The sequence below is a fragment of the Macaca fascicularis genome, chromosome 8 (genome assembly GCF_037993035.2).
Source record: "Macaca fascicularis isolate 582-1 chromosome 8, T2T-MFA8v1.1".
NCBI classification, from domain to species: Eukaryota; Metazoa; Chordata; class Mammalia; order Primates; family Cercopithecidae; genus Macaca; species Macaca fascicularis.
Window position 1 is genome coordinate 41,828,031 of NC_088382.1, and position 22,604 is coordinate 41,850,634.

The window sequence follows — 22,604 nt, forward strand, 5'->3', positions numbered from 1 at the left end:
AGGAGTGCTCTTGGTGTGTGTCAGGTTCTCCGTTTACAAAGCAGGGATGATGCCACCTTCCTATAGGAGGAGATGGAACCAACTGCTTGTATGCTTTCCAGGCCCTGCTTGACCGCGTCACTACCCTGTCCAGTGGCCCGGACCTTGGGGAATTCTAGATAAGGTGGCTGATTTGGGGGCATGACTGCTCACTAGTCAGTGAGCATGACTCACCCTGCAATTACCAGTCAGCACTTTCCATTCGCTTTTGGTCTTTCCAGTGTCCTTCACTTATGTCCTCATTAGAAAGGTTCTAGCCTCTTCAGCTCCAGTTGCCCTGAGTCAACTCAGGTTCTCTGGTCAAGACCAACAGGCCAGGGTGTCCATTAGCAAGGACTGGCCAAGAAGACTTTTATTGGACTGGCCAAGAAAGACGAAGAAAAGAAAGCCACTTTATTGTTCAGTCACTTGAAACCAGCATTCCAACTCTTGGAGAACCTGATTGATTGGAATCAGATACAAAGGTTGTCCTCAAAATGCACAATGGGGATGCTGACAGGAAAGCGGCACCTAAACACTTGCTTTATGCATCTGTTTCCTGGATTCCCTGGTGACCAAGCCTGAGGCTGAAAAAGACTGGCTGTTCACTATTACAGGCTCGAGGTGCCATGTGTTAACAATGCATTGTGGATTGGGTGCGGTGGCTCATGCCTGTAATCCCAGCCCTTTGGGAGGCCAAGGTGGGAGGACTGCTTGAGGCTAGGAGTTCAAAACCAGCCCTGGCAACACAGTCAGACCCTGTCTCTGCAAAAAATAAAAAAATCAGCCAAGCATAGTGGTGCATGCCTGTAGTCCCCAGGTACTTGGGAGGCAGAGGAAGGAGGATCCCTTGAGTTCAGGAGCTCAAGGCTGCAGGAGCTATAATCTTGCCTGCACTCCAGCCTGGGCAACAGAGACCCTGTCTCAACAACAAAAAAAGTGCATTGTGAAAAAAAAGGTGCCTTATGCTTTGATGCCAACAGAATGGAGTCACTCTTCTCACCAACAGGAGTGGGAAAGTCAGGGTTACGGTTTGACTTGAACATCATTAGAGGACTCAGGCTGCTGATCTCATTACCACACAGGTTCCTGGGTCAAAGCAGCTGGCAGGTGGACCTTGGGAATTTGTGCAGGCTGCAACCAGTGATCCTTTTAGAGCGAGTGACAGGGATTCATACATCAAACCCACCCTGCCTCTCTAAGGTGTCTCTATCCCCTAAGGAAGAATTAGGAGCCCACCAGAGACCCACACTTTTTGGTAATCCTCAAGGAAGCAGCTAGAAAGGACAGAGGCAGGGGTGGGAGGAGACTTTCCCATGGTGCTTTCACGTTCAAGGAACACAATTAATGATAATGAGGCCCTACTAAGTCCCTCTTCCCTTCCTACTTTCCCCCCAAATACTGCAGGCTTGTAATCCCAACAAGCCAACAGGTACGGCATTTTGCTTCTGGCAGGACTGGACAAAAATCTCCTAGTCATTTAGAAGGCAGTTCTGGGATCTTGGCTCACTGCAACTTCCATCTCCCGGGTTCAAGTGATTCTCATGCCTCAGTCCTCTGAGTAGCTGGGACTACAGACGAGCGCCACCACACCCGGCTAATTTTCTATTTTCAGTAGAGATGGGGTTTTGAACTGGCCAGGCTGGTCTTGAACTCCTGAACTTAAGTGATCCGCCCACCTCGGCCTCCCAGTTCTTGATTCTAAATCTGTATCTTCCACCAGTCATGGGCTCTATAAAAGGTGAAGGAATGGAACCATGAGAGGCCCAAACCCATACAAACTTTGCTATTCTTATGAGAAGATGAGACCCCAGTTCTCAGAAATCCAAGACGACAGGGAACTTTCTTCAACATAGCTACCATTAGGTGACTCTGGGAGCCCTTGTCACTGTGCAAGGAGAAATGGGTGAAACAAAGGCCCAGAAGGCATATGTCTTGCCCTAACAGGGGGGCTAAGATTTGCATAGCACCTTAATATGGATGAAAATTTTATATTGCAACATGAGACAAATGGAGAACGTGAGGACCAAGTACAGGCAGGTCCAGCACTGGCTCTGACGTCATGAAACCTAAAGAAAAGTATCAGCAGTGAGAGTAGAGGTTGGACAAAATGACAGGGAAGGGAGAGGGGAGGATTTAGATGAGAGGTGAAATGTCTGGGGGGGAACACGAGAATGAAGTGCTTACAGGCATGGCTGTGCCCTGGTCTGAGGGGCAGTGGGAGATAAGGCCAGGCTGTACAGCCAGCCAGGAACGGAAGGTTCATGGAGAATAACAAATAATGATTTCCATTTGTAAGCTGAGGGATAGAACAGAGCCACCAAAGATATCCCAGGGAACACACCTCTCTGCAGAGACTATGAATGCAGGGCATTCATGCCACATGGACAAACACACCTGAAAATGTATTTTGAAATACCACTTCACCAGCCTGGTCCCATAGCAGCCACTCTGGTCTGGAAGTTATCCATCCCCAAACCCCACAACTTAACAGGAACCCAGTGAAGAATAACAACATATTTACATAGCACTTTGCAATGTACCATGTGCCTTCCCATATATTATCTAGGGATCCATAAACATCTGAGTAAACAGCAATACTACTACTGGCCAATATTTCCAGCACACTCACTAGATCCCATAGGCTGCACAAAGCTTTTAACACAGACCCTCCCATTTCATCCTCATAGGAACCTTATGAGGTTGATCCTACTATGATTTCTATCCTACGGATGCGGAGGCTTACTACATACCAGCATAGTTCTCAGCATGCGTTAACTTAGAATCTTGTGAAGTATTTAAGAGTTAGAATTATTAGTATTATTATTTTTTATCATACTTTAAGTTCTAGGGTACATGTGGACAACGTGCAGGTTTGTTACATATGTATACATGTGCCATGTTGGTGTGCTGCACCCATTAACTCCTCATTTACATTAGGTGTATCTCCTAACGCTATCCCTTCTCCCTCCCCCTCATTATCTTCAGGCCAGGTGCGGTGGGTCACACCTGTAATCCTAGCCCTTTGGGAGGCCAAGGTGGGTGGATTACCTGAGGTCAGGAGTTTGAGACCAGCCTGGCCAACATGGTGAAACCCTATTTCTACTAAAAATACAAAAAATCAGTCAGGCGTGGTGGTGCATGCCTATAATCCCAGCTACTTGGGAGGCTGAGGCAGGAGAATCGCTTGAATCTGGGAGGCAGAGGTTGCCGTGAACCAAAATCACACCACTGCACTCCAGCCTGGGCGACAGACCCAGACTCTGTCTCAAAAAAAAAAAAAAAAAGGAATTATTATCTTCAGAGGGGAAACCGGGGCACAGAAAGATTTGGGATTTGTCCAAGATGGCCCAGCTAGGTTGTTAAGTGGCAGAGCTGGGATTCAAACATAGGTAGCCTGGTCCTCCAGAATCCACACACACCCAGAGTCCAGCTTTACTGCTTTGCAAGGTAGCCTCAACCTTCACAGTGTCTTGACGTCCCCAGGTGAGGAAGCCCTTCTGGCTCAGCTCTTTGATTCTGTCTAATGGCACCCCCGCATCCTACCACCTCCCGTGAGATTCTGAAGTTGGTTGCTTTGGCCTTACCTCCCCTCCTTCCCTCATTTCCTCAAGCCCACAGCTCGTATCAATCATTACCTTACAGTTGAGTGCTTTTAATTATAAAATGCACTCTCCTGCCTCTGCGAGTCCAGCAGGCTGGGCTGTCCAAATGTGGCAGGTGAGAAAATGGGGGAGGTGCTCATTGTGATTGCGGCAGACTCAAGACCAGTAACAATGCCCCATTTTGGCAATGCACTCCATATTTCACAGGGCCTGCTTCTTCTTCACGTACAGGTGACTTGTGTTCCTTCCCATTTAAACAGGGAAAAACGGAGCTTAAGAGATGGCTCCCAAAGTCACAAAACAAGGACAACCTCTAGAGGCTGCATCTGCTGGGTCCTGGCCCCTCCACTGTGTACAGCTTCTCTCCCAGGGCTCAGTCCAGCCAGCAATGTCACAGCACACGGGGTGATGAGGCGTGGCCCACTCCAGGTCTGTGCCACTCTACCTGGACCACAGGAGACAGCACCCTGCCTCCCCTGTCCTCAGCTCAATCCCCAGCAGTCACCTGACACCTTCTCTCTTCTTGAGCCCCTCACCCTTGATTACAGCTTCCAGCTGATGACCCCTGATGACCCACTGAGAAGATTAAGAACACGAGGCAAAAGAGCTGGTCCGCCCTCCCTCTTGGGCCACATCCTCAGGACTGCACAGGGCTCACAGGGGTCCCGGCTTTCAAGCCCTGACTGCTGCCTCCTGTCTGCCCCCCACCTCAAACACTCCATGACAGCCCCAGCTGGTCTGGAGCCTCTCAACCACCTCCTCTCCCACTCTCCCCAGTTCCACCTCCCCAGTGGAGCCAACATCCTCACTGCTCCTTTGATTTTCCTTTTCCTCTCCTACAGGCCTTTCTCCTTCTCTCTCTCCAACAAGCAATCATCTCCATCACTTTCCTAGGCCTTAAAACTCACTCTTCTGAGACTGGCCAAACTGCATTCTCCACCTCTCCCCAACATGAATGTGCCTTCCCCTAGAGCTGAAAATGTTCATGGCTATGTCTTGCACTTAGTCATGTTGCTGGGGTGCTGGGCTGATGGTAGGTGTTTGTCTTACCTACTCTGTGTTCTACACTCCAAAGGGCTTAGGGCTTAGATAACTGACCCCCAACAAAATCCAGGTATCCTCCATTAGCATGATGTCTCAGGGTAGCAATTTCTATCATCCCTATTCCATCTTTTTGATTTCTGGATTTCTGGGTTAAAAAAATTAGAGAGAAAGGCTAAACTCCCCAGCAACACAGGGGAAACTGGTGGTCCAGAAATGTTTACAGTCTTGGTATAAACTCCCCAGAGATAAATGAGGGGGCAATTGTGGGTGGGGGAGGAACTCGGGGTGGCTTTGAAAGCAACTTAAAAGGAGCACAGAACAGCGCAGCAGGACTCCAGAGGCCCTCTGCAGAGGTTTTTTTTATTACATTATTTTGGCTTTGAAATGGAACTGAAAACTTACCTTCGGCTGGCAAGACCCGGCCAGAGCGCGGAAGCGTCTCACCGGGTCACAGCTACCACCCTACAACGGTTCGGGTGGAGGAAGCCCAAAAAATACGTATTTCCCTCAACTCTCGGAGTCCCCAAATAGAAGGAGAACTGCAAAAATGGGCTCCACAGGTATGTGTGGAAGGAGAGCCAGGAGCACCAAATCAATTAGCAGGGCCTGACGCCCAGGGCCAGCGGCGTCCACCAGCCCCCGACCCAGGGGATTTGGAGAAGCACTTTTTTTTTTTTTAAATTGAAGAAAGTGAAAAGAGTAAGAAGGGACATTTTGCATGCAAATGGGCCACTGCCAGAAGAGCCCATTAAAATGTAAAAACTCTACATTCAGCCTGACAAAACGGTGCAAACTGCTGTGTTTGCCAGAGGGCCGGCAATAAAGCTCACAACAAAGGGGCCGGGGGACAATGGCGGGCTGAATGGCCTCTGCCAGCAGGTCCCCCCGCGCGTTGCCATGGGGACCCCACCGGGGCTTACTAAAGGTATTTCCTGAGGAGAAAGGCAGAGCACACAGGCCCAGGCAACCCGGCTAATCCTGACAGGAAGCCATGGCCATTCAGCAGCCCAGGGGCTTGGGGCCCGGAGTTTTGTTTTGTTTTTATTAAAAAAAGATTTCAGCCTTTTGTGTGTCCCACCTCGTCACTGTAATTTAGTGCTGAGCCGCCTGCACTGGCCAAAGCCACAGCCAGGACCCTGCACCCGCCCCAAGACCCCCCAAAAACAGATCCCCCTGAGCTGGGCAGCAAGACACGCGTAGAATCCCACTGGGGAATCCCAGGCGGAAAGTGCTCTTGGCCTGAGAGTTGTGTGTGGATCTTAAAAGACAGAGGGACTCTGGGTGTCGCAAGGGATAACGCAGCCTCAGAACTGAGTCTGGGGCTCAAGCTTCTATGCACGGGTTCATCTGATGCCTCCTTCAAATCTGTACTTTTTTCCCCTAGGGATTTTGCCACCTTTCTCCGATCAGCACCAGTGTCCCCCACCTCCTCCCTACCTCTCACAAGGGGGAGTTCACTCCCTTGTTGGGAGAAGGACTATAATTAAGTGATTAACAAAGGAATGCACCCAAGAGTTGTCTTAAAAGAAATTTCCCTCCCTCCTCCCTCCTTCCTCTCTCCCCAGCAAAAGTTCTCACCCCATTGTTTACTGATATTAAGGACACAGCTGTACAGAAAACTCTTACTACACCCATTCGCTCAACCTATTCCCAATACACTTTGCTTCTCTCCCTCCTATCTAAACAGGAAGAAAGCATTGCTCTGGAAAGAGGGAAGATCACTCACTCATCCAAGAAGAGCAAAGGTAGATGCCCTGCGGCTACGGGGGAGGGCCGTCCAAGCTCACAGTTCCTAGAAGTTTGTGTCACCATTTCACATCTGGCACCAGAATCCAGCCTTGGCAGATTCAGGGAAGGGAGCCAAGGACACAGCTGGCGGTGGAGACAGAAACTCTTGTGTGACAACTGCCCCCTAGGACACAGTTTAGGGTCAATTAACATTTCCTGAACAACTTGCAAATGGAAAGAGCCATCCCCAATGAAGACTGAAAAATGAGAGGCTCAACTCATCCATTATGACTTGAACTCAAGTCTATCAGTGTTTGCAAAGGCCATGCTGTTGCATCTAGACCTCCACTCGGAAACATGTTTTGGGCCTGGCATTTTAATAGAAACACAGAGAGGAAAACACACTATTTCGGAGGCATTAAGACTGTGACTGGCAACTGCCCTGGATACCTTGGGAAGCTTCTAAGGCCATATTGGGTGGGTCCTATCTTGGGAAAAGAAGTTGGGGCATCTGCACGATGATAGAAAGCTCCCAGGATCTGCTAAGGACCACTTAGGTGGACTGTAAGTTGGGGGGATCTAAACACTCAGGTTGGGGGAGGGGTTTTCTCCTGCTTTTATTATAATATAAAACACATCCTAAACTTCAAGCAAAATTTAACTCGTCATCACTTGTGACAATGCATAAGAACATCTTCCACCAAGTTGTTAGCTAAAGCGGGGGTGTGTGTGTGTGTGTGTGTGTGTGTGTGTGTGTGTGTGTAGGAGTCCCACTGCTGGAGGGGAGCTCAGACCCTCCCACCACTGGCCCGGAGCCCAGGCCTCCCAGCCATGTGTCTGCAGCTGCGACCTGTCATGCACTTCCTGGTCTGGGTTCTGTAATGGAAAGATCATTAACAGTGGGGGAGGGTGGAGAGATGAATCAACGGCGAAGAGGTAACCCTGCAGCTCCCACTCTCCACTGAGCTCTGACCTTAAAGTTCGGTCAGGTTCCTTAAAGAAAAGAATGTATCGCCCTCCCCCCACCTCTCCCAGCTGGGGCCTCTTGAACAACCCCCCCTCCCTCAAACTCAGCAGAAATTGTATGGGGAAGGAAACGCCAGCAGCTGGGCAGGGAAAACTTGCTGCTCCCTAAACTTGCTGATGAATTAGTAGAGGTTTCAGCTGTTTCAGGATGTGTCTTCTGGTCCCCCAAGCCTGCCATGGGTGCTTGAGCTCACAGTTCACCTGGAATCTCAGCTCCCCAAGTGCCTGCCATCTCCCCGCAATCCCGTCTCATCCCTGCAATGGTGGGGCTGGGTCACAGCCTCTCCAGGGTGGAGAAATGAATGGGCTTCATAAAGTTACTTTTTTTTCCCACCGTAAATAAATTCCCTCGTGGTTTTACACGATGCGACTAAAGACAATAAAACATCCTTTGAATACGAAAAGGTGTGGAACAGTGGTTACCAGGGGGCTGGAAGAGGGGAGAAGAGGGAGTTAGCGTTGAACAGGTAGGGTGTCGGGGAAGGTGAAATGGATGGTGGTGACGGCTACATAACGTGAATAAACTTAATGCCACAGAACTGTACACTTAAAAATGGTGAAAATGCACCACAAAGAAATGATAAATATTTAAAGTGATGGATACAATACAGCAATTACCATGATTTGGTCGTTACATAATGTGTGCGTGGATCAAAACATCATACTGCACCCACGATTATACATAACCATTACACGTCAATTACAAATTTAAAAATTGGTCGGCACGGTGGCTCACACCTCTAACTCCAATACTTTGGGAGGCTGAGGTGGGATGAGTCCAGGAGTTAGAGATCAGCCTGAGCAACAAAGTGAGACCTCAGCTCTACAAAAAAAAAAAAAAAAAAAAAATGAACAAAATTAGCCAGGCATGGTGGTGTGCACCTGTAGTCCCAGCTACTTGAGAGGCTGAGGTGGGAGGACCTCTTGAGCCTGGGAGGTCGAGGATGCAGTGAGCTGAGATAGCAACACTGCACTCTAGCCTGGGTGACAAAGTGAGACCCTGTCTCAAAAAAAAATACATAATCAATTAACTTAAAAAAATAAAAAGTTAAAATGGTTAATTTTATGTTATATATATTTTACCACAATAAAAGAATTAGACGGCGCTGGGCTCGGTGGCTCACGCCTGTAATCCCAGCACTTTGGGAGGCCAAGGCAGGCGAACACCTGAGGTCGGGAGTTCGAGACCAGCCTGACCAACACAGAGAAACCCCGTGTCTACTAAAAACACAAAATGAGCCAGGCGTGGTGGTGAATGCCTGTAATCCCACCTACTTAGGAGGTTGAGGTAGGACAACGGCTTGAACTTAGGAGGTGGAGGTTGCAGTGAACTGAGGTCACACCATTGCACTCCAGCCTGGGCAACAAGAACGAAACTCTGTCTCAAAACAGAAAAAAAAAGAATCAGATGGTAATGGTAGTAGGCAGCATTAGTTTATTAAAAATGTTCTTACTTGGCATAAAAGTTGGTGATCCTTTGTTGGCTCCAAAAATTTGGGGGGAAATTTTACTGGCCTATGAAATCTAAAAATCTGGGACCACTGGTCTGTTCCACGCATTTCCAGGAGAGCATGGACCCAGAGACTGCTTCATTCATATCCCATCCATCCATACACCACACATTCTTCCTTCAGGCTCACTTTTATGCACACAACATGAACGTTGAGCATTCAGTACTCTCAGTTTTAAGAAATTAAAAACATGGTTTGGGTTTTTTTTTTTCGTTGTTTTTTTTTTTTTTTTTTTCCTTTGAGACAGGGTCTCACCCTGTAGCCCAGGCTAAAAAACAGTGGCACGATTTCAGCTCACTGCAGCCTCCACCTGCCTGAGTCAAGTGACCCTCCCACCTCAGCCCCCCAAGCAGCTGGGAGTATAGGCACATGCCACCATGCCTGGCTAATTTGTTTGTAGATACAGGGTTTTACCATGTTGGCCAGGCTGGTCTTGAACTCCTGACGTCAGCTGATCCACCCGCCTGGGCCTCCAAAAGTGCTGGGATTACTGGCATGAGCCACCGTGCCCAGTCAATTTAGGGATTTTTCTACCTGGAGTACATGGCTCTGTGGTAGCCAGGAAGCTAAAGCCTAGTATCTATGCTCAGGGCTCCAGTGATCAGGAGATCTAGAATAATCCTGGGAAAAGAGCCCTTACTCTCAGCAAAGTCAGTATTCCCCATGTCCTACTAGAAGAGAGAGAGCATACTTTGAGGTCCTTGTAAAACCATTTAGTCCCAAACTCAGTTTGAGTCACAGGTGGTTGTCACTGGCTGGATCCAGCCAGTGACAGCACCTGAAGAAATCACTCAGATGACAGCTGATCACTTACTGTGTGACCTCAGGCAAGTCACCTCCCCTCTCCCTCTCAAGCCTCAGTTTCCTCCACTGGAAAATGAGAGGGCTGACTGACCCTGTCCCAGCCCTAACCAATGTCCCATTTTAGTTGGGTCTTGTGAGATGATAGAGGGGCATCGCTTACTGACATCCCTTCCCGTGCCCACCGTGGGCACAAAGCTCCCTCCAATGTGAGGGAAGTGAAGAGCCCTCAACTGAACTGTCCTTCAGAAAAAACGATTCTTTGTTGGTCTCAGGGCTCCAGCCACCAGCACCTTCAATAAATGCTTCTCCTCTTCATCCCTGCTCCCTGGCCTGGAGTGCTTCTCGAGATTCTAAGGCTGACAGAAAGCCCAGCTATACATGGAGGATTCACTTTAGCGTCATCTTTTGACAGTCATGATATATTATCCCATGAGAACGGTTAGGCAAATAAATTTTTTAAATGCATTGGGAGTTTGGGAGTAGTGAAGGACTAAAATTATAAAATAAACATATGAAAAATATGTTTATAAAATTATGAAATAAACAAATGAAATTGACACTTCATTTTTGGGGGAACAGAGTCTCTGTTGCCCAGGCTGGAGTGCAGTGGCGCGATCTTGGCTCACTGCAACCTCTGCCTCCTGGGTTCAAGTGATTCTCCTGTCTCAGCATCCAGAGTAGCTGGGATTACAGCCACCCGCCACCACGCCCGGCTAATTTTTAAAAAACATTTTTAGTAGAAACACTCACTATGTTGGCCAGGCTGGGCTTGAACTCCTAACCTCAGGTGATCCACCCACCTCAACCTCCCAAAATGCTGGGATTAAAGGTGAGCCACTGTGCCAGGCCGCAACTGACACTTCAAATCATGACTACCCACGTTTTGAATGCCTAACTTCATTCAGTAGTTAGTAAAGGAACCTGAATCTTCTAAGGTTCAAAAGCTACTTCCTAAAACCTAAGGAAAATAAACCTTAATTCCAAAAGTAAACTCTGGAGTTTGACACCAGAGGAGCAGAGTTTTCTGAATGCAAAAGGACACTTCTGAAGGGCCGGGGCGCTGATCAGCATTCTAAAGGCTGTGATAATTGACCGAAGGCTGTGGCAGAGCAAGACAACATAAGCTCTTAGATCACTTCCCTGTTCACATCCTTCTCCTCCCCCATGCCTCCAAGGCAAATTGACTCAGACCTTTTTTTTTTTTTTTTTTTTTTTTTTGAGAGGGAGTCTTGCTATGTCGCCAGGCTGGAGTGCAATGGCACAATCTCGGCTCATTGCAACCTCTGACTCCGTGGTTCAAGCGATTCTCCTGCCTCATCACGGTGCTGCCCAGGCTGTTCTCGAACTCCTGAGCTCAGGCAATCAGTCCGCCTTGGCCTCCAAAAGTGCTAGGATTACAGGTGTGAGCCAACACGCCCGGCCTAGGTGATCCTCCTGCCTCAGCCTCCCGAGTAGCTGGGATTACAGGCACCCACTACCACGCCCAGGTAATTTTCTGTATTTTTTGTAGAGACGGGGTTTACACCATGTTGCCCAAGCGGCTGTTCTGAGCTCACTCTATCTGCCCACCTCGGCTTCCCAAAGTGCTGGGATTACAGGTGTAAGCCACTGCGCCTGGCCCTTCTTCATTACTTAAAAAATACACTAGGCCGGGCATGGTGGCTCACGCCTGTAATCCCAGCACTTTGGGAGTCCAGGGCGGGCAGATCACGAGGTCAGGAGATCAAGACCATCCTGGCTAACACGGTGAAACCCCGTCTCTACCAAAAATACAAAAAATTGGCCGGGCGTGGTGGCGGGCACTTGTAGTCCCAGCTACTCTGGAGGCTGAGACAGGAGAATGGCATGAACTCACTCGGAGCTTGCACTGAGCCGAGATTGCGCCACTGCACTCCAGCCTGGATGATGAGCGACACTCCGCCTCAAAAAAAAAAAAAAAAATACACTAGTAGCCTCAAAAAAATGTTAATGCCCCAGCCTCTGAAGCTTTTGATATGTTTACTTCCATCCATCAGAAATTGTTGGATCACGGCCATATTAGAAGCAATCTAGTTTATGTGTCCAGGCAATACCCATACCATATACCACACAGTCTAGGCTGTGATCTATGAAGAAAACTCAGGTATCGGATCTGATACCTTGGGAACCTTCTCCAAGTAGGAGGTCTCTGGCAACAGTGGAAATGGCAGCGTCCATGGGGATTTTGTTACACTGATTATTCTACGCTAGGGAACCTGTTCATTAAGGCAGCTCACAGACCTGTGACTGATGTGTAACCTCTCTACAGAATGCCACAGGAGACGTTACTGCAAGCAAGCAAGCAAACGCGCGCGCGCGTGCACACACACACATACACACACACACCCTGACAAAGGGAGGGGATGCGCAACTCCTGTGAGACAAAGGGGACTGAGCCAGCAATGTTTACTTTCAGAAGTTGGTCCACCTGGATTTTGTGGGGAAACCCAATTTGACATAGAAACATAGTGAAATACAGTGGAAAAAAAAATACTATAGTCAGAACCACCTGAGTTTAAATCCTAGTTCCACCCCTCACCCACTATGTAAACTTAGATAGGTTACTTAACCCCCCAAACCTGTTTACTCATCTGATTATGGTCATAAAACCGATGTCTGTGGAATCATTGTAAAAATGGGAAAATGTCAAGCATGCAGAGTGTGGAGATGATATTTATTATTATTATTATTACTTTTGAGACAGAGCCTTGCTGTCGCCCAGGATGGAATGCAGTGGTGCAATCTCAGCTCACTGCAACCTCCACCTCCCGGGTTCAAGCTATTCTCCTGCCTCAGACTCCTGAGTAGCTGGGAGACTACAGGTGGCCGCCACCATGACCGGCTAATTTTTGTATTTTTAGTAGAGATGGGTTTCGCCATGTTACCAAGGCTGGTCTCAAACTCCTGACCTCAAGTGATCTGCCTGCCTCGGCCTCCCAAAGTGCTGGGATTACAGGTGTGAGCAACTCCGCCTGGCTAGTATTTATTATTATTTTAAAAGACATTTACTGGTATAATATTTTGGGGGCAATTTGGTATAGTGATATAACAGTGATATAATCAAAACTTAAAACAAATGGAACTATCCTTGGATACATGGACAGATTTTATTTGTAAGAGTATGTTCTACTGAATGCAAACTATTGAAAATAACCTAAATGCCCAAATGTAGAGAACTGGATCAATTCTGTACACCCACACAATGAAATATTATGTAGTTCTTAAGCATGATGAAAAATATTCTCTGTATGACTCTAAATGCTGATATCAGTTACAAAACATCGTATACAGTATAAATCCTAATTCTGAAAAGTCAGGTTTATACAAATGCAAGAAAAAAGTCTAAAACAATAAATTCAGTTAACAGTGATTGCTTTTGAATGACGGAAATATAGGAGTTTTCCTTTTCCTCTTTACAAGTCTGTATTTTCTGAATTTTGAAAGATGAACCCAGATTACCTATCAAAACACCATTTATTTATTTATTTATTTATGAGATGGAGTTTCGCTCTTTCACCCAGGCTGGAGTGAACTGGCGCAATCTTGGCTTACTGCAACTTCTGCCTCCTGGGTTCAAGTGATTCTCCTGCTTCAGCCTCCTGAGTAGATGGGATTATAGGTGCGTGCCATCACACCTGGCTAATTTTTGTATTTTTAGTAGAGACAGGGTTTCGCCATGTTGGCCAGTGCTGGGATTACAGGAGTGAGCCACCGCGCCCGGCCTAAACACAAATGTTTTTAAAACAGTGATAAAGACATACTTGCTGACTTCCTAGAACTTTGCTCTAGTGGAGTAAACAGACATATATTAAAAACTCCACATAATGTGAGGCAGAGTAAAGTATGTGTTAGAATGAAAGTTAAAAAGAGGCCAGGCATGGTGGCTCACACCTGTAATCCCAGAACTTTGCAGGCTGAAGCGGGTCAGGAGTTCAAGACCAGCCTGGCCAACATGGCGAAAACCTGTCTCTACAAAACATATAAAAATTAGCTGGGCATGGTGGTGGGTGCCTGTAATCCCAGCTTCTCGGGAGGCTGAGGCAGAAGAATTGCTGGAACTTGGGAGGCAGAGGTTGCAGTGAGCCAAGATCACATCACTGCACTCCAGCCTGGATGACAGAGCGAGACTACATCTCAAAAGGGCATGGTGGTTCATGCCTGCAATCCCAACACTTTAGGAAGCTAAGGCCGGCAGATCGCTTGAGCCCAGGAGGTCCAGGCAGCAGTGAGCCACGATCACTCCACTGCATTCCAGCCTGTGCAACAGAGTGAGACTATGTCTCAGGGAAAAAAAAAGGGGGCGGGGGAGGTGGCCCTTAAATTAAGCCTTAATCTAAACCCAAACTAAACCTTAAACTAAGATTTGAGTAGGAATTATAAAAAGTGAAAAGGAAGAAAAGGACAGGAACAGACATTTCCAGCTAAGGGACGAGGATACACAATGTATAAAGTATACGTTGTATTTATGGAAAAAGGAAGAGATTTGCTTGATTAGATGAATGAATAAATGAGTGAGTGAGTGAAAAAAAATCAGTGAATGAATAGACCATTAGCCAGAGGCTAGTTTTTGATCCTAGAGAAATATGAGGAAGGCCTAAGCTGTGAATTCAATGTTCACTGTTGGTTAACTCTTACAAACCTCAGTGTTGCTGTTTCTGACCTCTTTCCCTGCCCAACCTCGTAACCACTAAGTTCACTCTTTGCGGAACTCCTTGACCCTCTCACCCACTTCAGGCTCCATGTGTCTCCATGTCCAGGGCCTGCGAACATAAACGGCAGAGCCCCCGCCCCACCATCCTCCTCCTTTTACACAACCCATCCCGGGAGGCTCAGCCACGCCACAGCACGTGAACGAGAAGAGGGCGTGGAGTTTCAAGCTCTGCCAGGGTGGATCTTTCTCAGTGCCTGAAACCAACTACACGGACCCCTCACCCCACAGCCCCTAGTTTGCAGGGCACAAATGCTTTACATGAAGGCAGTGGATACCTCGTTTGGCAAGTGGAAAGGTGAGAATTGTGTGAGCCAAGAAACAGGAGAAGGGAGGGAACTCTGAGGGTAGAAGTTCAATGTCTCTTGGTGCCACACTGGCAATGCTAAGAGGCAACAGGCCCACTACTGGGGAGGAGGGGTTCGGGCAATTGGCCCTGCTACTTGGCTGCCACCAGCTGGAAGTCAGAGCAAATCCCAAGGTAAGAAGTGGCCCAGACTCCAGCAGGCTTCTCCTAGGAGGAAACAGTTTGGGATTTGCCCAGGCCTTTCAGATCCACGTAGGGCAGTTAGCTTTCAGCTTAATTATTTAGGGTGCAGTGGGGCTGGGGAGTAGGGCAGGCGGGGAGAAGGGATTGCCTGCAATTTGGTGAAAGAGCCAGGCCCAGGAGAAAGGCCTAGGTTGCCCCATTCAGGAGCCCAGGAGAATGAGAGCAGCTGGACTTCCCCGGTCAACAAGGAAACAGTTGTCTCATTTCCAAGCCTCAGGGAAGGAAGAAAGAGGCAAAGGTGGTGTCTACAGGGTGAGCTGGAGCCCCCAGTGGCCCTGGAGGAACAGGCATTGTGAAAACAGGACCAGCTGCTGGTCAGGCTCTCTGACCCCAGACCTCGCCCTCCGGGATAATGACTCCCCAGGACTCACTTCTCCCAGGGCCATCCATCACCGCCCAGACACAAGCCATCACTCACTGCTTCTGCCTGGCCAGAGCAAACATCCCTCCGTGCCGGGGCCACAGGCTCCCAACGAATCCCTGACACTGTCTCTCCAGTTCCTGCTGACCTGACTCCAGGTAGTCACAGAAACCGGGTGATGGAAACCCTGACAGAGTCTTTGTTTGGGATCCCTCCCTTCCCCCACTGGCAGCAAGATCTCTGGACAGCCATTTGTTCTTCCCTGAGAAATTCCTCCTCCCTGACTTCAGGGAGCGGGCCTGGCAGAGCCAGAGTGGAAAATCAGTGAAGCTAATGGTGTAGCAATGCAGAAGCTGGAGCCAAGAACACAGCCTCGGAGCAGCTCTGCTGCGCTCGCCCCAGCTTGGTCAAGAGGGCCACGTGAGCATCCTCACATTCTCTCACAGGCCGAGGGCTGGGTCCTCCCTCTCCAGCTCCGAACACTTGCAAACACCCCTTCCAGGCACTGGAGCCATCTCTCCAGGGGAAGCAGGACAGAGCTGATACTCTGGGGAAACCTGTTACGAGCTTAGCACCTTGCAGATTTCTAGAGGCCTAAATCCTCCACCCTTGTTCTCGAGTGGGTCATCTGACATCACCTTTTGCTCCATGGAATTCCACTAGCCTCCTGGCAGGGGATGAAGAAACTCCTCTTACCATCCAGTGTGAGTGAGAAGCAAACAAGTTCTTCTCATCAGAAGAAATTATGCTGGAGATGGGGTGGGAGTAGGGGAGGGTCATGCCTGTGTCCCGAGGCAGCCTTAGGACACTGGACCACAGTCCAGTGTAGATGCTAGACTACAGGTCTGGTAGCAGAACAGAGGATGTCCCACTACCGAACCTGTAGTACCTATCTGAGACTCTACCTGCAGCCACGCTGAAATGCACACCCCTTTTGGCCAAAGGCAGCTGGACACGCCCAGGGATGGAGAAGCTGCAAGGGTCCTATGATTTGAGGCTAGGCAACGGCTCTGGACAACGCACAGCCTCTCCCCCATAGGTGCAGGTTTCTGCAAAACACAGAGACAAAGCCCCGCTTTGTGGTGCACACAGGGTATCCAGGGGGCTTGAGGCCAGAATGGAAATGTGCGGTTTTTCCATTAAGCGCAACATCTCCCGCCTCTAACAGGCCACCAGACTCCTTCAAATCTGGGTGGGTGGGAGGAGCTGTAAAACTCAGCCCATTAAATCGCTTATGAGCTGCAGGTTTTCTGAGCAGGGAGGCAAAAGCAGGGGGCCTGGGGTGTTTAACCCACAGTACTGTTGAAAAGGGGGCAGGAACCCCACCCCAACTGCCAGCAGTGGCCTTGCAAGCAGTGTTGCAAACACTCACTGGCTTTCCCCACCAAGACTTGACTTACTGCAAAACACAGACAAATGCACCCTCCACAAGCTCAGAATGTTGGTGCTTATCATCTGAAACTGGCTTCAGTCTTTCCAAACAACTCCCTCGCCACTCTCAAAGCCTGATCTAAAACAAGCTGAGGCTCTGTAAGATCCCAAACCAAAGGAAGGGAAGGAGAGGGAGAGGGGAGGGAGGCTGGTTTTCCTGGAACCCTTATTAAATCAACTTTCCAAGGACAGCCAGAAACTCCAGGCCCTCCCCAATCCCTCAGGAGCACTTGCAGACTGAGGGGCGTTGGCACTGCGCTCAGTGGGGAGGGGCTCCCGACAGACAGACAGACAGACACACACACACACACACACACACACACACACACACACACACACACACACACACAATTAAAATCACAGCAAGGCCATTCAAATGGGGAAAACTCAGTGTGAACAGGGTTTTGGGTGGTTTGTTCTCACCTTTTGGACAGAGCCCTTAATACATAGATTATAATGTGCTTTTTCTTTTTTTTTTTTTTTTTTTTTGAGACGGAGTCTTGCTCTGTCGCCCGGGTTGGAGTGCAGTGGCCGGACCTCAGCTCACTGCAAGCTCCGCCTCCCGGGTTCCCGCCATTCTCCTGCCTCAGCCTCCCGAGTAGCTGGGACCACAGGCGACCGCCACCTCGCCCGGCTAGTTTTTTGTATTTTTAGTAGAGACGGGGTTTCACCGTATTAGCCAGGATGGTCTCGATCTCCTGACCTCGTGATCCGCCCGTCTCGGCCTCCCAAAGTGCTGGGATTACAGGCTTGAGCCACCGCGCCCGGCCTGCTTTTTCTTTTTTTAAAGACAGGGTCTCCTTCTGACACCCAGGCTGGAGTGCAGTGGCTTGATTATAGCTCACTGCAGCCTCAACTCCTGGGCTCAAGCAACTCTCAAGCAATTCTCCCATCTCAGCCTCCTGAACAGCTAGGACTGCCAATGTGTGCCACGTTACCCAGCTAATTTTTAAAATTTTTAGAGATGGGGTCTTGCTATGTTGCCCAGGCTGGTCTGGAACTCCCCAGCTCATGCAATCCTTCTGCATCAGCCTCCCATAGTGCTGGGATTACAGGTGTGAGCCACTGTGCTCGGCCTATGATTTTTTTTAAGACAATAGCAGCACTGGCCAGGCATGGTGGCTCACAGCTGTAATCCCAGCACTGTGGGAAGCCGAGGTGGGTGGATCATGAGGTCAGAAGATCGAGACCATCCTAGCCAACATGGTGAAACCCCATCTCTACTAAATATACAAAAAAAAACTAGCTGGGCATGGTGGCACATGCCTGTAATCCCAGCTACTCAGGAGGCTGAGGCAGAAGAATCGCTTGAACACAGGAGGTGGAGGTTGCGGTGAGCTGAGAATGTGCCACTGTACTCCAGCCAGGCAACAGAGTGAGACTCCGTCTCAAATAAATAAATAAATAAATAAATAAATAAATAAATAAATAAATTTTTAAATATAGCAGCAGCATTATTTAATAATCAGCAGGCCCAAGACTATATAATACACTTTACACTTACGAAGTTCCTTACGGCTTACAAAGCATGAAGCCAGATCTCCCCTTAGAAGGTCCTGGCCACAGCAGTTCTCTGTTCTGTCAGAAAGCTCATGAGAGACAGGCTATGTGAAAGCAACACACTCACACTGAGATAGGGTTTACTCCACCAAATGGAGACCTGGGGCTTGTTCTCCAAGTGCAGCGGCTTTCCGTTGCTGTGTCCCATGAAACAACGTGCTCCTCGCCATGTGCTGCCTCCCCTGGAGGCCCAAGAAAAGGGACCCACAACTGCCATTGACTGCTCACAGCCTAGGACCAGGCAGGATCCTATGAGCTCTGCAGACATACTCATATGGCATTTACAAAGACTTTATGAGCACACATTCATTATCAATATATTTTATTAAAGGGCACAAAGAGGAACTTTCCCAAGAGCCAACAGTCAGTAAGGTGTGGAGCCAAAATCAAAACCAGGGCAGTCCAAGGAAAATGTGTGCCCACACAGGCTTGCTTGCACATGAAAGTTCACAGCAGTTTTATTAATAGCCCAAACTGTTAACCCAAATACAGGTGACCCAACAAATATGGGACGGACTGCAAAAGGGCATGAGGAAAATGTTTCATCGCTTGATTGGGGTCATAGTTACACGGGGTGTAGACATTTATCAAAACACATCAAACTACGCACTTAAAACAGTTGTATTTTATAGTGGGTAAGTTATACCTAAATTAAGTTGGTTTGGCCAGGTACGGTGGCTCACACTTACAGTCCCAGCACTTTGGGAAGCCAAGGTGGGTGGATCATTTGAGGTCAGGAGTTCAAGGCCAGCCTGGCCAACAGGGCGAAACCCATCTCTACTACAAATATAAAAGTTAGCCAGGCATAGTGGCGAGAACCTGTAATTCCAGCTACTTAGGAGGCTGAGGCAGGAGAATCACTTGAACCCAGGAGGCAGAGGTTGCAGTGAGCCAAGATCATGCCACTGCACTCCAGCCTGGGTAACAGAGCGAAACTCTGTCTCTTTAAGAAAACAAACAAACAAAACCCACTTTTTTTAAGGTCTTGCTCTGTCACTCAGGGTAGAATGCAGTGGGGTAATTACAGCTCGCTATAGCCTCAAACTCCTGGGCACAAGTGATCCTTTTGCCTCAGCCTCCCAAAGAGCTGGTACTACTGGCGTGTACCACCACATTCAGCTACCTTTTTTTATTTTTTATAAAGATGAGGTCTTGCTTGCTATGTTGCCCAGGCTGATCTTAAACTCCTGGGCTCAAGTGATCCTCCCGCCTCTGCCTCCCAAAGTACTGGGATTATAGGTGGGAGCCACTGTGCCTTTGCCAGTTAAGTTGATTTTTAAAAAATGGTCATTTAATGTCAGTCTTCCTGGGTACATGGCCTCCTAAGAGCCCCATCCACCTCTCTTCCTCCCTTTCTTCTGTTCACAAGGCCAGTACTTTGTGCTCATCAAGACCTTCAGCCCCCAGGTTCCAGCCTCCACCCTGCCCCAGCAGCTTCCGTGACACCCTCCTCCTCTACTAGCACCCTCACTCTGGTCCTAAAGTTCCTTGTACTCATCCCGTTGGGCTGGCCCACAAGCGGCCAGGCCCGAGACCCACATCTCCCTTCTGGGCTGCAAAAAAAAGAAAGTACTTTAGGATCCATCATAAATTCACATTCTCAAACCTCAACCAGGTCCTCGCTGCACTTCGACTCCTTTATCGTTGTCTACAATTGGCAGATTCAAATCTCAACTCCCCTCAAACCTCCCTTTACACTCTCATCTTAGTCTCCAGTTGCCCAGAGTTGACACCTAACCTACTTAAACCCACAGATGCTATTGCTATAGGGTCTTTACTACTTTTTCCTTCCTTTATCATCTCCCAGTCCCCATCCTGGTCAGTACCTGCACTTCCTCTAGCCAGACACTCAAAACAACCTTCAACCTCATCCTTCTGGCAGCAGCGGTGGCAGCAGTAACAACTACTAACACCTTACATGGAAGTGCTTCATCTGGATTATCCCACTTAACCCTTTATTATTTATCCCTGTTTTACAGATGAGCAAACTGCGGCGTACCATGTTTGAGTAGTTTGTTGAAGTAAATAATGCAGTTATCAAGTGGCAGAGCAGGGCGCAAACACAGGTGCACCTCACTCTTTCCCCCTAGCCATCCACACTGAGCTGCCAAATTAACTTTCTGAAAGCCGATTGTGACATTACTTGCTCAAAACTTTTCAAGTTTCCCAACATCTACCCATTTAAGTCTAGTTTTCTTTTCTTTTTTTTTTTTTTTTTGAGACGGAGTCTCGCTGTGTCGCCCAGGCTGGAGTGCAGTGGCCGGATCTCAGCTCACTGCAAGCTCTGCCTCCCAGGTTTTTACACCATTCTCCTGCCTCAGCCTCCCGAGTAGCCGGGACTACAGGCGCCCGCCACCTCGCCCGGCTAGTTTTTTGTATTTTTTTAGTAGAGACGGGGTTTCACCGTGTTAGCCAGGATGGTCTCGAACTCCTGACCTCGTGATCCGCCCGTCTCGGCCTCCCAAAGTGCTGGGATTACAGGCTTGAGCCACCGCGCCCGGCCCTCTTTTCTTTTTCTATTTTTTTTTTTTTTTTTTTTTTTTGGTGAGACAGTCTCACTCTGTCACCCAGGCTGAAGTGAAGTGGCATAATCATGGCTCACTGCAACCTCCACCTCCCAGGTTCAAGTGATCTTCCCACCTCAGCCTCCCTAGTAGCTGGGACTACAGGCATGTGCCACCACATCTGGCTAATTTTCCTATTTTTTGTAGACACAGGATCTCACTATGTTGCCCAGGTTGGTCTCAAACTTCTTGGCTCAAGCAATCCTCCTGCCTTGGCTTCCCAAAGTGTTGGGATTACCAGCAAAATCCACGCCTGGCCTAAGTATAGTTTTCTTCTCCTCCTTTTTTTTTTCAGACAGAGTCTCGCTCTGCTGCCCAGGCTGGAGTGCAGTGGCACGATCTTGGCTCACTGCAAGCTCCGCCTCCCAGGTTCCTGCCATTCTCCTGCCTCAGCCTCCCGAATGGCTGGGACTACAGGCGCCCGCCACCACGCCCAGCTAATTTTTTTATATTTTTACTTGAGATGGCGTTTCACTGTGTTAGGCAGGATGGTGTGGAACTCCTGAACTTGTGATCCACCCGCCTCAGCCTCCCAAAGTGCTGGGATTACAGGCGTGAGCCACTGCGCCCGGCCCTAAATATAGTTTTCTTGGCAGGGCGTTAAGCTTTCCATATGCTAACTCAATCCAATTTTTCCAAGTGTTGCTTCCCAACTATCTACTCACCAGGCAAACCGTTCTCCATAAACCATATACATGCTGCCTCTGAACACTCATGCTGTTCAACATGGAGGGCCCTTCATTTTCCCCTTCTGAACTCAAGCCCATCTCAGGTGCTCTCTGTTCCCCTCTTCCTCTGCATTCCCATCACCTTTGGTTGTAATTTCACCGGGTGGTTTAAACACAGTCTGTCTGTGTTACTTATCCCTGTACTTGCCCATCCCCTCCTGACCATAAACTCCCTGTGGGCAGACAGTCTCTCCCACTTTGGGTCTCCACTGTGCTCCAGCAGTTCAGACCTTGCCTTCAGTTCTGTTACTGACAGCAACATGAATATGCCTGCTCTAGACACTGTACCTTCTATGAAGTCTCACACAACTTTCCCTGTTCACCCCCAACTCCATCCAGGGGACACATATTCTCACCCATAACTCATCCTTCAAATAGGTCCCTGGCCAGCTGAGTGGCAGCCTTTTGAACACAGCCACAGCATCACGTGCACCTCCAACCTTTCACCCACTGTGTCAACCTTCTCTGTGTGACCAGCCACTGAGTCACAAACCACACTATCCTCTGGCAGCAGAAATGCCCATACATTAGTTTTCAAAGTCCCTCGAAAGCCACCAGGTATGCTATACCTGTAATCTCCCAAGAGGCCTTTTCACAGCTCAAACAGATCCCAAGAATGGTCGGGTAAGTCCTTCCTGTTACCGATGATGGCTCTGAATTTCCAACACGCCATAGGTCTCCATGCTCCTTCATGCTTCCTGGGTCTCAATCACTTCAAAACCCCTCAAACACTACCTATCCAAAGCAAACCACTTGGCAGGCCCCCAGACAGGACCTGTGAGATACAATCAAGGATAGGAAAATGCAGGCATGGAGCCATGACTGCTGATCTTTATAGAAGATGTGCCTTTTTTTCACCCAGGCTGGAGCATGGTAGTGCAATCATAGCTCACTGCAGCCTCAACTCAGGATCACGCGATCTTCCTGTCTCAGCCTCCTAAGTAGCAA

At 48.7% G+C, this 22,604-nt stretch overlaps 1 protein-coding gene across 35 annotated transcripts in view; it reads right to left on the minus strand.

The window, feature by feature from the left end:
* The window catches only part of FGFR1 (fibroblast growth factor receptor 1), a 59,924-nt gene that overhangs the window by 24,745 nt on the left and 12,575 nt on the right, over positions 1–22,604 (minus strand). The gene's annotated exons all lie outside the window — the stretch shown is intronic.